At 40.0% G+C, this 18744-nt stretch overlaps 1 protein-coding gene across 1 annotated transcript in view; it reads right to left on the bottom strand.

Moving 5' to 3' along the window:
- The window catches only part of LOC124859634 (homeobox protein Meis1-like), a 76826-nt gene that overhangs the window by 13577 nt on the left and 44505 nt on the right, over positions 1-18744 (bottom strand). The window lies entirely within an intron of this gene.

The raw sequence follows: 18744 nt of genomic DNA, 5'->3' as shown, positions 1-18744 counted from the left end.
ATCGTGGCCCATCTCTCTTTATTGGAGGTGTTCCTCCTCCAGACGAGCTGAGATTGCTGACGGTTTAACGCGCTCGGCTTCAAACGCAGCGGGATGTTGCTGACGGAGAAACATGCCGTGATGCCACTGGTGAGAGGTTTTGTTTTAGGGCTATGACGGGTAACCATGTGTTACTTTTTTTAGGCTGTGTGTTTTTGTGCACTAACCTCTGTATGACCTCTTATAACAGTGCACAAACCATTTACACATTTACACACACACACACACACCCACACACACACACAAACACACACACACACACACACACATAATTTTGTATTTCTACCCTTATTAGGACATTATTCTTATTTCAGCTCACTTTTGTTACTCCATTTGTGCCAAACCCTAACATGACCCCAAACTTAACCATTGCCAGTATGTAGCTCAGCTCTTACATACATTAGCCCTAACCCTTAACCCTAGAAATCTGGTTGCACTACATTAGGACTGGGATTTGGTGCCCATAGGAACTATCACTTTTGAGAAGGTAAGTGATTGTACCAGAAGAGGTCCTAAAGAAAAGGTGTTAAAGAAGAAGAAGAAGTAGAAACACATACATGTTTGTATTTTCTATATTTATTGGACATTATGTCGACTTCCTACATTCTAAAATAACGTTCCAACACACTTGAACCAGAATTTTGTCCTCATAGGTTTCATCAGTCATCTGAAGGTAGTACAAAAACACACACTCGTTTTTAAATCAGTTTCTTGTATGTCAGCAGCAAACACACACTCACAGAGTTAATGCCACTCCTACATGTATTCACACCTATTAATTGTGCATGCTCACATAGGAACCAATCTGGCTTCGGTCAGTCTAGCCCCTTGTGAAATGACCCCATGGCCTGTAATGACCCCAAGGAGAGAAGACTCTCGGGGGCTTCTGACTTGATTTATGTGTTCCTGCTGTTGCCCCACCGGACACTTCTGTTTCATCTCTGAAAGGGGGGAGCATTATCGGACTTAAGGGTGAACAATAGTAGGGGGGACTTTTTAAAAAGCTGGAAAACTGAACGTTTACGAGTTCAGAGGTTGGTGAGAAGGTTAGGAAAGAGACAAAAGGACACAAACATGCTGCATCTGTTTTGACCCTGAGGAGTGAGGGGAACTCGCTTGCTTTAAATTTTTCTAATATTCCCTCATCAGAAGTGCTTTTGTGTTCCTCCTTGGTTTTATGGTTTGAAGACAGACCTGCAGGGAATTAGGGAGACAGAGGATTGCAAAGCTGGTCAGTAAAATAGATTAACAGCCTTATTGTTTGCTGGTATTTTCTTTATAATTGATCTATTGTGTCTTTTAAGATGCTTCAGAATTACGTTTTGTGAAAAGAAGAAAAATTATTGGTCAGAATCTCATCATTCAAAGTTGAGCTTTTGGCAGTTTTTCTTCTATATTGGCTACATTAAAATAGGCTGTTTTGGAATTTCAAAGGAGGGGAGAAAGAAATCTAAAAAGCAAGAGAGGAATGCAAGAATGCACTGACATGGCAGAGCACCATCAAATGAGGGAACGTCTGGAGTTTTATCACTAATGTTCTCTCTTCCTCCCTTCCTCCCCCAGTTACCCTGTTTTTGCTGGGGGAGATATGGAAGGAGGAGGAGGAGCAAAGGAGTGAGGGCAAAGAGGGTTGAGGAGGCCCGAGCATTCCTTTAACTCTCCTCTACTCTTCAAACCCTTTGCAGAAGGGACGAGGTCATCCTAAGGCCAACGCTGGCAAAGAATTGACCTCTCCTTCTTGACGTTCCCTGATGTCTCCTTGCATCTGTTCTTCCTCTGTCTTGCTCTTCCTTTCCTTCCTCTCCATGTCTGTACATCCCATCGCATAGAGGAGGAATGGACTTCGCAGAAAGTTAGGCAAGTGACTTGAAACTTGATGTCTTTCTAAGAATTAAACACTTTATTGGGGTAGGCATACAACTCCTAAACAAGTTTGACTCTGCCTATCTGTATCTGTTTCCTTCTCCAGCTGGCTCCTACTTATTGTTCCCTTGATGGTGGAAACCGACAGCCCAACACAGCAACGAATCTACAGTCTGACCCACCCAACTCCCACCTCCTCTTCTCAAAAACCTATGTCGGTTTCCTGTCCCTGTCGTCCCCATATCTGCGGCCAGATGCACCATGGGGCCTGGAACATAGGATAAAATCCCTCTCATAATAGCAACCAAGAGAAGGGAGAGATGGAGAGCAACAGAATAGCAGGAAAGGAGGAGTGAGAGTCTGTAAAAAAAAAGCATGAGGCTCTGTTCTGCAAACCAGACACTATTGCTGTGACCGTTAATAAGCTGACAGAGAGAAAGACTGTAAGAGAGGGAAGTGGAGAGAATGGAAGAAGAAAGAGAGATGAAGAGTAATGGGGAGCGAAGGAGAGGAAAAGAGAGAGAAAGAAAACCAGAGTGAGACTTCACCTTTGCGCGACCTCTGGGTGCTATAGGGGCTGTGTTTATGGCCTGTTCACTCCCCTGCCTCCCATCACAACACAATGAGCTGCACTATCCAGTTGGGCTAAGGGGCAACAATAGCTGGGCCATTTCAGCGTGACACGTTGCTGGTGGTACGCATAAAGTTGGGTAAAAAAATACATTAAAAACATGGAAAAAGGAAGATGACTTGTAAAACGCAAGTAATCCATCACAGCACAAACACTGTCAGAGATAAGCAATAGGATTCAACCACGGGCACATATGTTTGACATATAGATGAACCCATGATGCAATAAATATAAAAACATGCCAAGTCGTGTAAGGAGAGTAGGTCAGATTAATTCTTTCTGCCTCCAATATACAGTGGTTTTCACAAGAGTCATGCCCCTTGAACATTTTCTCTTGGAACAAACATTGAATTTTCATTGAATATATGTAACAATCCACATAAAGTATGACATACATTTGAGGTGTGAATAGAGGTATACATGGTTTTTGAGGTCTGGACTTTGAATTTGCCACTCTAACAGAAACACATGTTTTCATTTAAATCATTCCAGCATAGCTATGACTGTATAGTTAGGGTCGCATCCTATTTCAAAGGCTAACCACCCCAGTTTCAAGTCTTTTTTTCAGTCTGTAACAAATTTTCCTTCAGGATCACCCTCTATTTAGTTCTCACCACCACCCACCCCCACCCCTATCGACTCTGACCGGCTTCCCTGTCTCTGCTAAAGGACACTATTCACACAGCATAATACTGCCACCACTGTGTTTAGAGCACTGTGTAATGTTTGCTTTGCATGCCCGCCAAAAAGTGTTATCTTAATCTCTTTTCACCAGAGCACCTTCATGGCTTGTAACAAATTCGAACATTAAAACATTAAACAATCATTGATCAATTATGCTCCACTCTGTGATAAAATACTGAAGGGTTTAGGTTGTTTTGTGACAATATGTGGAAAAGTTCAACGGTTTTGGGGACTTTAGCAAGGCACTGCATACTTCTCCTAATGCAGGAATTAATTCTCCAACCTTTCTCCCTCCTTCACTGGGAAGAGTGGAACTGATTGCGACGGCGTCTGCCAAGCCCTTGCTAATGTCCCATTCTCATTACACACACACACACACGCACACACACACACACACAAACACACACACACACACACAAATGCACAGATATACTGAGCCGAGTCAGCTGCACACAGGTGTACACGAAGCGCACGTGAAATGCCCAATTAAAAGCAAGAAATTGTCTTTTTCATCAGCTGCCTTTGTTGCGTGACCAATTAGGGGATAATTTAATAACGAGCGTTGGAAAGATGCAGATTGGATATACAAAAGGTTACTCGGCAAACTCATTGATTTAAATTCATGCGCAGTTCTCAGTATCTATAGAACACGTTGTCACACGTGCACATCTCCTGAGCCCACAACCAGCATTATGTTAGTAAGACGAGACAGACTGAAACACACAAATTGAGCACACGTTCTCGGCAGTTTATACCATTTAGTAACCTGAGAGAATTTTGCACACTTATAGACTACACAAACCCTCACGTTCGTGCACAGCTGGACATTTCGGGATCACATCCGTTCATCTGAACCAGCCTGCAGATTTCAGCACACGCCAACAGAGGTTTACGTGCATATTCATATCTGAGAGCAGCTTAAAATAACTCTGCAACCACATACTCCTCCTGGCTGCCAATCAATGTGATTTAAAGCACAACAAAGAAAAGCAAGCTCTGACGGGTAGCCGTGTACTTATAATCAGGTTGTTACCGGGGCTCCACGCATCAATTGTCTGCTGCAAAACTGCAATGAACGCCTGGCCCCTATATCCTTCCTGCAAACTGGTGGTGCTGTTACACTAATAGATGTTGCCCCATCTTTAGATAGAATGTGACACTATAGAAAAGTTGCAAACATTCGTGAATATGTTTGTAGGCCACTGCTTGTGGGTGTGTGATGGAAGTACAGTTATGAGTTTCTCCCCTTGTTATCGTCAGATGACAAGTTCACTTGTTCCTCCCTTCACAGCAACCCTCCCTCATTGTCTTAATTCCTTTCTTTCCCCTTCAGTGCCGCTTACAGGTCGGATGCTTGAATTAAATGATCAAGATCAGTTTAAATCAGCTCAGACCAACTGCCTGCAGAATGCTGCTCGTTCCCGTCCAAGCGAACATCAAGTATGTAAGTAAGTAAAAGTTTATTTATATAGCACCTCTCAAGACACAGATCACAAAGTGCTTCACAACACTAATACAAAGTACAATTGGAAAAATATATTTATAAATGTAAAATAGAAGATAAGATAAAATCAAAAATAAACTAACCAAACGCAAGCCTAAAAAGATGAGTTTTTAGCTGTTTTTTAAAAGACACCACCGAATCCGCAGTCCTTAAACACAAGGGGACAGAGTTCCAGAGTCGGGGAGCTACTGTTGCAAAAGCTCTATCACCCTTAGTTTTCAGCCTTGTGTGATGTACAGCCAGTAGGACTTTATCGCATGACCTCAGAGGCCTGGGGGGATTGTACGGATATAAGAGTTTACTGATATAATCAACAGGTCAAAGATAATTTACCAGTTTGAGGTTTACTCGTTTCACTTTACAAGTGAAAGTGAATTTATGTTGTTATATGTGGTTGATATGAACCTCCTTGGAACTGCAGTGCCTTGCTGAAGTAGTCACACTTCTTGAACTTTTTTACATTATTGGGTACATATCTAATCCATTTGCACAGAAAAGTAGTTTCTTATTCTTTCCTTTAATGTGACTTTCTGTTGCTTTCAGTTCCATGCGTCTGTACTGAAATGGGTAAAGAGGTTTTGATTATTCTGCACCTTTTGCTTGGAATATGTTGCAAAATAACTGGAAAATAACAGACTTAATATCTTTGAAAATGTTTAAATTGATTTGAGATTTGAACTTAATGTCTACATTTTTCTTAGTTTTGTCTTTAAATGTATTTCATATTCATATGATCCTATTTGTTGTGAGTAATTATGTAGTATAATCTTACTTCCAGCTTCCTTTCTTGGCAAGGACTCCCTTGAAAAATAGATGTTAACCTCAATGTGTTATGTTAACCTCTTCTTGGTAAAATAAAGGATTAAATAAATAAAATAAATTGTTATAGACTAGCACAAAGTAGCGATAATTGTAAGGCAGACTGAAATGGTTTTCTTTCTTTTACCACCAAATATCCAAAGGTGTGGCTTGCCTTTATATTCAGTCCCCTTCACTGTGATACCCTTACACAAACTGCAGTACAACAAATTGCCTTCAGAAGTCTCCTAATTAGTAAACCTCTACATAATTTTATCTCAATGTAGGCCTATGTGCAAAACCCTTTATGTGGGAAAAAAGTAACACTGCACTATACCCTAAACACACTGCGCCCAGAGTAAAACATGGTGGTGGCAGCATCATGGGAAGATCTATGGAGCTAAATACAGTGCATTTCTGAAAGAAAACGCTGATAGAAACTGCAAAAGCCTGGAGACTTAGACAGAAGTTCACCTTTTAGCAGAACAATGAACCTGAACATAAAGCCGTAAAGCACCAGTTTGGATCATAGTATGTTTATGAGTTAGAACCGCCCAATCAAAGTCCAGACCTAAATTTAAATGTGAGTCAGTGGCATGACTGTAAAATGGCTGTTCTCCATGCTAACTGACTGAGCTTGAGCTATTGAAACAATGAAATAATGAAAGATTTTCAGAATTTTCAGGCTCCAGCTGGTAGAGATACCCTAAGCTGTAATTGCAGACAAAGGTGGTTCTACAAAGCTATGATGCAGGGGGCCTCTTTGTATGCATTCACTGTTTATTTTCATATATGAATCTTTTTGCCATAGTGTAAATGTAAATGGAGTCATTCTAACTATTGCTTTCCTATGATGTAAAACTTCCTAAAAGGATGCCTACCTGCATTCCCTTATCTCAAGTGAATCCCCCTTGGAAATGTGTGGAAATTTTTTTATTATTTGTTAATTAATATGTTTTCTTTCCCAGTATACCAACCACACAGAGCCCACCTTGGCAGCATCCTGGGGGCATTTGTGGGAATTCTGAGCGCAAGATAAGAATGACTGGTTCTGAGGAATTTTAAGCTTTGAGCTTAAATGTGGATTTTGTGAAAAAAAGATAAAGGCTGCAACTATTCATTAGTCAACCATATTTAGCACTGAGTCAAAAGATTACACACCATCCCTAATTTGTCTGCACAGCTTTCAGCAAGTACAAACACCTACATGCCTTGTTACAAATGTACAACGCAGCTACATGCTCTTGCTTGTCGGTAAGTTTTCCTCATTCTCGCTTTTTTTCTCAGAACTTCTTGGGCCTATTGTAGTACCTTGCTAATGTGTTTAAAGCCCTTAAACATTTTTCACATGTCAATTACAAAATGGAATTAATGTAATTAATTGTTATTTTATATAAGAGATCAACTCAAAGTACTAAATAATTGTAACATTTATTTTGGTAAATGGAATGTTTTTCAAGATCTTTTCCATATAACAATTGGAGTATTCGGCCCCTTTTGCTATGATGTCCATGACTAAATTCCAGTGCTTTCACAAGCCAATTAATTAGTAAATAGAGCTTCTGTAATAAACCTTCAGGAGCTATAGATCAAACATCTGAGACTCCTACGCAAAACAAGCAACGCATTACTCAGCCTGCTGTCCTGCTTCCTCCTATAGAAAGCGTCTATTTGCATCAATTCTCTGGAAAAGAGTTACGGCCAAGCTCTCATTACCTCTGAATTAGACTGTGAAGGATTCAAAAACACATGCCTGGAGATATAAAACCATATGGATGCTGAAACAGTTGAGATGTTCGGTTAAAGTGAGGTCACATAGGCGTCGCAAAACAAAGACCGAGCTCAGTCAGACTGCACCTAATATGTTATGAGACAAGAGGCCCGTGTTTTGAGTCAGCACAACTTACAAGCCTTTATTGGCAGGAAAATAAGTCCTGAACCATCTCCAAATGCATTCGTAGCAATGCAGCGACACACCCTTGACACTGACACACGCAAACACGTTCTGTACATGGAAGGGCTTCAGTTCCAGCTTCTAATAACATGAGATGGAGTAATAGGATCACATATGGAGGGAAAACTCAGGAAAAACTGAAAATTTAAATGGAGCTTTAGACTGCAAACTGACATGGGGTCACTTAATCTTCATTACTGCTCCCACATAAAATGCAAGTGTGTATGCATGTGCAGAGCACAGACAGTGCCCCTGTTTGCTCCACTGCCTAAAGAGCCCAGTGTCCATTAAAGGGGCCATGAATCTACTACTAAAACTGGTTTTACAGAGTGGAGCAACAGGTTGGCAAAGCCACTTACACACTCCATGCACATACAAACTGGAGAGGAGCTCAGTGTGTTTATGTGCATGTCCATGGCAACCAGGTGCCTCACAGAGTGAAACAGAGGAAATGTGTGTCACTTGTGAAACACACATGAACTCAGTGACTCTGACAGAGCTGGTTTTGTAGCCCTTACTGGCATCTGAATGGGACCTGCCAAAAGAAGAAAAGTAAAAACATAGAGGGTAAGAGAGGCATGAAAGTAAGACTGGCACAAAGACAACAATGGCAAAAACAAAGGGTGTCAAGATATACATTAAGACCTTTGAAAGGAGCTGTAGTGGTCAAATGTGACCTCAGCTTCTCTCTTTGAAGGAATCAAATTTCTTCCCTTAGCCTACACCTGATTTGTAGCACTAATTCCAATGGTTTAAAGGTTTCCCAGTTATTTTGTCATGTAGGAGGAAAAGTGGGGGTAGGAATGACAATGGAAAAGTAGGTTAAGATTGGGAAAGAAGGGCAACGTAGCATTAAATAAAGTAGGGAGCGTAAAGAAGGGTAGGATAAGAAAGGAAGAGTAGACTAGGATAGGGAGCATGGGGTGCAGGGTAGAGTATGGTATAATCGGGATGGCAAACTGGAATGGAATAGGGAAGGGAGATTAATCTGGGGCAGGATAGGGCAGGGAAGGCAATTTAGGGTCAGATAGGGAGAAGTTGATTATGATAGAGAAGGAACAGCAAAGTTGGGTGGGAAGGGCAAAGTAAGGAAGGGAATAAAAGTAAGGGGAGATATGGATTGCACAACAGGGTTTTCTAGGGAGGCTGAAAGAGGGCAGGGTGGAATAGGGTAGAAACATTTCAAACAGAGGACTAATAGAATTTCATTTTGCAAAGAACTCAAGTGGAAGCATTTTCTTGGTTGAGAAATATACTAATCGCCACTCTTAATGTCATGTTTCTTGTTTATCCTTCATCACTTCAAATAAAGAGCCAAGATAAAACTCAAAAACTAAGGCTGGGCTTAGCACAAGCAAATGGGATTCGGCCTTCATCTTAATAATAATAATAATATTATTATTTTTGTCCCTGCTTCACTTTAGGCGCATCATGCGTCCAAGAGTGGCACATCATGCCACTCCTGGACTCAGTCAGCCAGTCGTCCATCAATACTAGAGAGAGAAAGGATGGCTTGAAGCCTGGTGCTGGTCAGAAACAAGCACTGCTGTCTTGTGCTGTCCACTCCCCAAACAAAGTGAACCCAGCCTGTGTCCTTTAGCCTTCGGGCTTGGATCGAATTGTTTGTGTGGCTCTCACCGTAAATGCACATCGCTCTCTGAGAATGCATGTGGAGCTCTATTCCACTTCAACTACAATAATGGTGAGGGTTACATATTCATTGTCCTATTTACACAGTGTGAGGTTGTTAACTATGAATATAAATACTTAGTTACAAAGTGACTAGGTTACATCCTTCTTTAGTTTCCAAATAGAAAAAAAAAATCTCTGTGTAGAGCAGTGTCACACAGAGCTTGTAATGCTGACGGGGCTTGCAGTGGGCACTGCTGCAAACAGACTGGTTGACCTAAATCCCACTCCATACTGCTCGTGTCATATCCTGCCACTGTGCCTGTCACTTCCCCTAGCAGCTCACAGCAGCTTTCACCATCAGGGATCCCTATGGCTGCTCAGAAATAAGCGAATGTAGATTTTGGGCAGCAAATATCCACCGTCAACAGACCAAAAGCAAAATGTACCATAATTTTTCTACAAGCTCAGTAGCTTGGCATGAGCTGTACAAACTCAGCAATAGTTAATTGAAAAATCAATATAATCCGAGAGTAATATTAAGACTTTTACAATGGAATCTAATTATTTTTAAAGATTTCAAAACGTCAAGTGGTCACATCTCACTATAAAGCCAACAGAAACAAGTTCTTTACATTAAAACACTTGTGATCTATCAGCATAAAATGAATGTCATATCTTTTTTATTCTAGAATCCATCTTTTGTCATAGATATTTATTTTCTTGCCACAAAACACTTTGCTTTGTGTCCCGCTGATTTCTCTTTACAGCAACAGTTTGATCAATGCACAAAAATATCAGTGTGGAAACATCAACTGACTGATGCCGGCTGAGTACGACAGCGACAATGTGTGCTTCCACACATACCCCGGCATTCACATTCGGTCGCCTTTTATGTTTCGGAACACCCCTCCTCCTCCTAACTACAAAAGGAGGTTGAACAGCAAAGGAGAGGAGTGGGAAGAAAAGAAGAGGGAATAAAAAAAAAGACAGTGTGAGGGGCGAATGAAGAAAAATGCAGGTTTGTCCTCGGGCAGCATGCTGTGATGTAACAGAAACACGGGGAGAAAGAGGGAAGGAAAAAGGAGGAGGAGAGATGGCATTCAGCGCAGTGGGTGCATCTTTTGCATTTGTGTGTGGTTGGGTGTGTGTGTGTGTGTGTAAGGTCGTGCACTGACACCGAACCACGCAAGTTTTCTGTTGACATAATACAGTAAAGAACGGGTTGTGTCGGCACAGGCTGAAGATTCCGGTAAAGGGCTATTGTTAGCATCAGGCTGCCAACTGACAGCTTCAAATATTGTTTTTGAAATTGTTCATGCATCTTAAGCTTGCATTGGAAACTAAGGGTGAGGTCATATCTGAAATCTGTGTGTGTGTGTGTGTGTGTGTGTGTGTGTGTGTGTGTGTGTGCATGTGTGTGTGCAATGTGTCTGCTGTAATGCCAGAGAGTTTCAGAGTGAAGCAACCTGATGGAGCTACAGTGTACAAAACAGGCTTCAGGGCATGGGTTGAAACTTGGCCTGCTAATTCTAACACACACACACACACACACACACCCACACACACACACACACACACGCACGCACACAAACCTCAGAAGAGTTTCTGTGAACAAGTTCCAGCATCTACCTTTCTCTGGCCTGTCAGCATACTTCACAATTCATCTCAATGTACCTGTTTTCCTTTCTTATATTTGACCGTTTCATTATTTACCGCTTGGATCTAACTTATTTAGTTTTATTTAGGGCAATAACCACCACTGTAAGCTATTCAAAGTGACAGCACTGCGTGGGGAATAGTTTATAAGCTTTTCCTGATTTAATCAGTAAATCAGATTATTCAATCAGGTAATATGAAGAAAAACTCAAAAGTACTTGGCAACACAATGTTTAAAAGGGTCCCTTTGTGGACAAAACAACTGAGTCTACAAGGACATCCATAAGCACTGTTTTTTTGTGGATTTTCTTAAGGTTTTCAAGTAACATATCACCATAAGGTGTAAAAATAAAAAGATAAATACACAAATTGAATTCCTTCCATTAATTAAAAAAAAGAGACACGAATACTTCTTTTAGAAATGATTTTTTTCCAACATGTTTTGATGTACTGTACATTTAATTATTGCAATGACACAAACTATCACTTGTGGAGTGTGATTTGTTGTAGTCAGAAGGAGAAAATTAAATAAATCATGCTTTCTGCTTTTATGTACTGTCTCTCAACAAGGGTAAACATTTTTTTTCCACTTAGCAAATGCTGAATGTTGCATTTTGAAAAGATCTTTTTTTCCTTCCTAACAAATTTACAGCATTTACTTCAAACCAAAGATGAAAGTTGCTATAACTTAGTTTTACTAAAAGAAATTAATCAATATTTTATCTTCAGCAAAAAGTTAAATGTTACTAGAATCTCAAACATGGTAGATCTAATTTAAGATATAATAAATAAATCAATTTTGGAAGCTTTTTATTGGTGTGCCTTGTTAATTTTGTAAGGCAACTAAAACCTTCCACATTCCACATTTCTCCTTCTTAATCTGTGAGTTATCTGTTCCTTCACCTCCTCAAGCTTTGTTTAGTATCTACCTTTACTTTCAGAAACCCGATAAGCAGTAGATACATATGTGCCATACTACGCCCTCTTAAGTAGCATCAATGTTCGTCCACCTAGACCTTTTGAATACTCTGCTTTTCTCTCCTCAAAACTCCCTCTCTCTGTCCGGGCTTTTAAGACGTTCGTAAAAGGAGGTCTTATTGACAAAACAATTGCTCGGCGGGGCTTAAACACTGCCTTTAAAGGGGTATTATTAAATTGCAGGCAGGAAGGAGAGGGCTAGCCAACAAGGGAAACCTGATGACCTTGCCATCGATTTTTACATCACTGGAGCGTTAGGAGAACTTAGCGCAGAGATACTGACTGCACCCACAGAGATGTTTTATATGATGCACATTGAGCTTTTAGCTGCTGCCTGTTTTTAGTGCTGTATAATTATGTTGCGTTGTTCTAAAACATTTTGATATGGCAGCTGCAAATAGATACTCATGCAGAAATACCTGAGTCTGTATAAGAGAGTATTAGTTTTCTACTGTAAACAAATGTGTACATTCTCAAGATAGCTTATCTGTATGAGCTTGTGCTGCTTGGGGTCCATTGTGTCGTTCCTTCCTGTTAAGATATAATTAATTAATTAATTATACCTTAGCTTTTTATATTGACACCACATGTCGTATCTATATTCAAAAGAGTCATAGTGAGTCAATTTCAATTTGTTCATGTAAAAACCAGAATGTTTTAATATTTAAATAACATTTGGGAATTCTTTGGTACTATTTCACTATGTTACCTTTCCTGTCAGTCACATTAAACATGTTGCTGCCTTTTGCATCCTTATATAATGATTAAATCAATTCACAGTACTGAGTTTTATTTCTTGAAGAAATACTTGCACTAAATATTGATTGTGACTCTCACAATTCATGGTTATTGACACTTTGGCATGTTTATTGTATACATCAGAAGTCTACTTCAGACCTATTGCAACTCCATAAAGGGGTTCCATGGGGTTGCATTTTTGGTCCATTGTTGGTTTGTCTATATATAAATAACCTAAAACGTCATGATTCCAAATTTAGCATTTCACTTCTGTGCAGATGACACTGTAATTTACTGCTCCATACAACTTTTGCATTAACCACTGTCTCTAGTATTCCTTTGACAAAGTATAAGAGCCATTCTGTCAAAGATTTTAACAAGGAATGGTCTACAAATCTAGTTGGTGTCTACCTTTAAATTATTATTTAATACAATTGTATTGATTAAATGATCTCAAATTTAGGGTTATTAACTGATGGCAAACTTCTTTTAAGGAGCTCATTCACCATCTTATATAAAAGCTAAGACTCTTGTGTTTTTATTAAGACAATGTCTTTCCTGTCTTTAAATGTAAAATTGGTACAGGTAAATTAGCCCATTTGCCGGTTACTGCCTATGGAGATATACTGTAAATGAATGTTTCTGCTTATTGTCTTCACTTGTTGGATATCAGGGGAACATAAATTTTACTAAATGACTTTTTCTCACTCATCATTGTCATTATTTTAAAGTAACCTGAATATCCCTGCATGCTTGTTGCCTCAGTCCCCTGTATGTGTTTATATACAAAGTTATTATTGGTGAAATTCCCTCGTACCTATCACCCCTTGCTATGTGAAAACAATGAAACTTTGTCAAAGTCAATGGAAATTTTGAGAATGGTGGTTCCAAGAGTAAGAAGTAAACCTAGAAAGGAAGATTTGGTGTTTTTGGAACCTGATTTCTGGAATAATCTTTAAGTCTAATCCTTGAATCCCTTAACTGAGTATCCCTGAATGAATTTAAAGCCATGGTTAACTTTCTGTAATCTTGGCTAACTGTGTGCAAGAGTTTGTAGGCATGTTTCAATGTAATAAATGATACAGATGGGTGATCTCAAGACAATAAACTTTGTTAAGAAAACAAAATGAATGAATCAATTTTTGTACGTGTTAAAGTACAAGTACAAGTCTAAGGTAGTTTGTGCCGTCCACCAAGTTTATCTGTAACTTTCCTCATCTGCGTATGCGTGTTCTGTAAAGTCTGCATTTGGCCTGTGTTTCAATTCTCTTTCTACTCTGCGTGAATTTCTCTCCATTCAAATTGAGATTCCCTGGTGCTGCGTAGTTCTGCCAATAATTCATGAGTGATCTGCGCCCCTTGCCGGCCTTTAGCATTTTTATTTAATCTTGCTGAGCCCCACCACGTGCTCTCTCATCAATAATGCACGCAGACATGTGTGTTAACACATCCGCGGTGCGTGAGGGAAAAGAGCAAGGGGAGAGAGTTATCCAAGTGTGCGACAGATAAAAGCATATAATGATAAAGAGATTGTGTGTTCGTAACGTTGTCTCGCCGTACCATGTGATGGGACGTGCGTTTTGTCTGTGAGTGGCACAGGCTTTTCATCTTTAAACCCTCCTCTGCTGGGATGACATAAACACGGATGACCCGCGGTTCATCTGTGGCTGTTAAACATGAATTAAACTTAAATGACTTCTGCACAAATCCGAGTCACACTCCGTCTAAGTATTCTGTGCTCTCTGAAGTCGGCTTTGGTCGCTTACAGACAGTTACACTTGCAGAGTGAATTCGGTGGAACCGAACAGATGCGGAGATGTTTGTGCGCTGTATGTGTGTGTGTGTGTGTGTGTGTTCTTGTACTTGTTGCTGAGGAGAACCATTTTTCGTATTTTTATCGCAAAGTGAGGATATTTTGACAAAGTGAGGACATTTTCCTGGTCCTCACTTTTTCAAATTCCGTTCTTGGGACAGGGGTTAGGTTTAGGATTAGGATATGAATTGAGTTATTGTTAGGGTTAGGGTGAGTTATTAACTGGTTAGGGTTAGTGTTAGGGTCAGGGTTAGGCACTAAAAATCAAGGAAAATGAATGGAAGTCAATGGAAGTAACCGAAAAGTCTTCATAAAGATAGTAAAACACGGATGTGTGTGTGTGTGTGTGTGTGTGTGTGTGTATGTGTGTGTGTGTGTGTGTGTGTGTGTGTGTGTGTGAATTTGATTACATCTACGTGTGAACGAGTGTGTTTTTCCAACAGCCGCTGACAAACAAAATCACATCTAGGGAAATTGACTTCACTAAATCAGTGGGTCAGGAGGTAACATCACTAGGGGTTGCTATGGAGACACCCAATGACGGGGCTTCCCATCCAGCACAACAACACGCCTGTGAAATGGCAGTTCCCTTAACATAACCTCCCTCTTAGTCTTTCTATCTCTGTGTCATTGTTTGCCTTTTTTTAATCCTTCATCACCTCTCTTTCTCTTCTAATCATTCTTTTCCTGCTTTTATTTCTGTCTCCACTTTTTCTTTGTATTTCTTTAGTTCTCAATCATCCTTTCATGCTACGACTTGTGGCTCGCTTGCTCAGACAACTGAACCATGCATGGAAATCTGCCTCTGGACAAATACCCTGACACACACACACACACACACACACACTCACACTCACATACACACACTTGTATACAAAAAATTGTGAGGGGGCAGCGGGATCCCAGCATACAGGGTTTAACAGCTAATACCCCTTAGATTAACCACCCCCGGTTCATCTCTGTCTCTCACACTCACTCAAGATGCACATGACTTCTTCCACAAACCAAGATTAGCCACCTACGAATTGCACAGTGTGTGTGGTGGCCTTGCTCTCTCACACACACACACAAAAACCTTCAGGGTTTGTTGCCATACCCATGCAAATAAACAAAACAAACAGGATGAGAGCACACACACACTCTCGGGCTTAAGTGACCAAGCTACAGTTCATGTGACTGTCTGTCTGAGTCTGTCTCCTGCACACACACACACACACACACACACACACACACACACACACACACAGTATCACAGCTGTAAGAAGTGATCACCCTTGGATTTCAGAGGTGGGGGTCACGTGATTTGGTAGCCTCTAGAGGATTCCCTCTGGTCATGAGGCAGTGTGTGAGCGTATGTATGTGTGCTTTTCTGCTGGGTATAATTCTCCACAGACTGATACATCATACCCAAATCTAACGCCTGTGTGTCTCTGAGGTCTCAGATTGAACAATGGCTGGGAATAATGTTAACATCATTAGATGGCTGGTAATGGGGAGTTATCAGGCTTCATCTTTTCCCCTCCTTCTTGTCCTTATCTTACCCTTTTACTCTTCATCTATTTTTTACTCTTGCCAGACTGTGCATTGCTTTCTTCTGCTGCTGCTCGTTGCCTCTTCTCCACTCTTTCATGCAATACCTTGCAAGGCACTTTCAAGGATTATTTTCAGGGCTGCACAGATCAAACACATTCTGCCAGGGCCATGCCTTAGTTATCCAGGCTTCAGCCCCTTTAATTAGACATGGCTAATAATGCTAAGCATGTGCTGATAGCCATCTCTGTGGTAAGACTAGCCGCACAAGGACATAGGGCCCCCTTCTAGCTTTTACAGTGTTACCTAAGGTTAAAACGGATAGTTAGCAACCTTATTTTATGAGCTTGGCCAGTTACACTTGTTTGCAATTAGCTGCCTAGTTTGCTCTTGCAGAGTAGCAATTTGCAAAGGCAGGTTAGCAGCAGGGCTGTAGACTTCCAAGTGGGGCTTCTTATTAACAAGAATGACTTTAAATGCTAAAGGTGTTATAAACAAATTGTAAATACTAGAGGTATGAGTTATTGCGATATTAAGAAGCAACAATAATTTATGTGCCATCTTGTTGCTATTTCAATCTGAAAAGACTCACAAAGAAAGCGATGGCAATTAGAAAAGTTTTAATGATGAGAAATTACATGGTTATTTCATTGGCGCTCGGACCTGGGAGGAAGACATGAATGCTGAGAATGACATGAGCTAAGATGACATGAGCTAAGATCATTTGTAAGGCAGTGAAGGTGAGTCTTTCATTCTGAATTTTTGACAAAACTCCATGTAACGAATAATCAGGACTGCAGAGAGAATAATCAGGGCTCACCTTCCCTCCATCCAGTACTTATACAGGTCAAGGGTCAGGAAAAGAACTGGAAATATCTCTGCAGACCCCACACACCCTGCACATAAACTGTTTAGAGTTTTACCTTCAGGCCGTTGCTACAGAGCACTGTTTACAAAAAACCAGCCGCCACAGTTTCTTCCCCCAGGCTGTTTCTCTGATGAACATTTTATAGAGTACCAAACAACAGCATACTGAAGTTTGAAATCCACCTTTGTATATGTGTATATTGTATAAATGTATTTAAGGACATAAAGATATATGCAGAATATATCTTATAACGCAAAAACAAAATAAACTAAAGAACCCAGAGAGCAAAGTGTACCGGAGTCAAATTCCTTGTTTGTTGTATGTACGAACTTGGCAATAAAGCTGATTCTGATTCTGTTAACACCTATAATAGTTTCTAATCTAAAGGGGAGTGGTTTGGGTTTTTGCACCCAGAATCAATGTTTAAGATTCTTGTTATGAAGTAAGAATGAAAGTAGTTCTTTAGATGCCCTGCTGTTTTCACCGAGTCGCCTAACGAAGACTGCTTGTCAGGCAGCACGTGCTCACATTAGCACTGAAGAAGCCCCCAGCCCCCAAGTTTTAATATTTATTGTAGTCACTCGAAAAAGAAAAATGATGACAATGTAACGGACAAGATGCAAACAATTCCTACACACTAAGATCATATAGGCATGCATGATTTGTAAATGTATATCACTGCTAAAATGAAGGGCTATTTCATGCTTGGGTTAAATATCTAAAATACCTAATCTTCTGTCACAGTTTCCTCCTTTTTCATGCATGCTGGCTTAGTGAAAAAAGACATAATATGCAGATGAGGAAGATGAGGAAACAAAGCAGATTTAGTTGAAAATCAAGTTCTGTCACATCGTTAAAGTACTTGAGTAGTATTTGATGCAACAGAAATAGTTTGTTTGTTGGAATCAAGGATGGTAAATTTACAGTGTTTAATTGTGTTAAGCCTGATAACACCCTGTTGGATTTACAAAAAATCCTGCAGGACCTGAAAGTGTCACACCGTGTGAGTTCAAAATGACAGAAAGTCCTGTCACCGAACAAAGGATAATTCCGGACTGTATGACTTGTTAGGCCAGCACAATTGCGTCCAACAGATTCCACATACATATCAGTTCATCAATAAATTGACAGCAAGCAACATATTATTAGAGTCGGATGCTGAAAGTGCTCAAGGAGAAGAGGAAAATAACCAGACAGTAGCTACACTGTACGATTATCCCGCACTGCTTGATATTTGTCATAGGTCCTCCTTATCGTGAGGTCTCTAAATTGGCGGCCAATGCAAGTGTCAAATTGAATGACTAGAGGCCACCATTTCAAACTCATGACCAGAGATTTCCAATCACGACAAAATATTTTGGTCAAGATGGCAAATAATTGCAGAGTGAACCCAGGATACTTCTGCAATGACATCACTGTCTCAGTTTTATGTTTCATTTATTTTCATATGTAAGGATCAATTCATCAGTAAGTGGCATTTCATTGCTCCATTACAACCCCAAATGGTCAGATTAGCCAGATAAGCCATAAAGTAGGCCATGCTATTAGTTTCACTTCCAGTTTCATGCATCCGGCTTCCAAAGGTGAATAAGTCTTCATGCAGAGTAAGTTTTTGGGTAATATTGAATTAAATTAAGTGATAATATTATTGGGTCATGGTTTAAATACATGGCAATGGGGCACATGTGCTGTATATATGGAATGTGAGAGTTGTGATGGCCCTGGTGCAGTATTTTGTCGACATGTCCCATTATTAGAGTTATTAGAGAATTATTTGATTTCAGTTGACATTATTTTAAACTGATCACGGATTCTTCAAGACACAATTTGCTAACCTTTTACTCTCTTTGTGAAGACAAAAAACATGGATTTTTGGTTTGGTTTCCCCAAGGTCTAAAAATCTTGTCCCCAGTATCATGCTTCGTCTTGTTTCATGAGCTGAATGTATCATTAAAAAAAACCTCATTAAAATATAAAATCTCTAAATAGGACAATGGATAAAAACAATGAATGAGTAAAATCAGTTCTAGATTCTAACTCAATCTCATCCTGATTT

The sequence above is a fragment of the Girardinichthys multiradiatus genome, chromosome 22 (genome assembly GCF_021462225.1).
Source record: "Girardinichthys multiradiatus isolate DD_20200921_A chromosome 22, DD_fGirMul_XY1, whole genome shotgun sequence".
Taxonomy (NCBI): domain Eukaryota; kingdom Metazoa; phylum Chordata; class Actinopteri; order Cyprinodontiformes; family Goodeidae; genus Girardinichthys; species Girardinichthys multiradiatus.
This window is presented reverse-complemented; position numbering and strand designations above follow the sequence as displayed.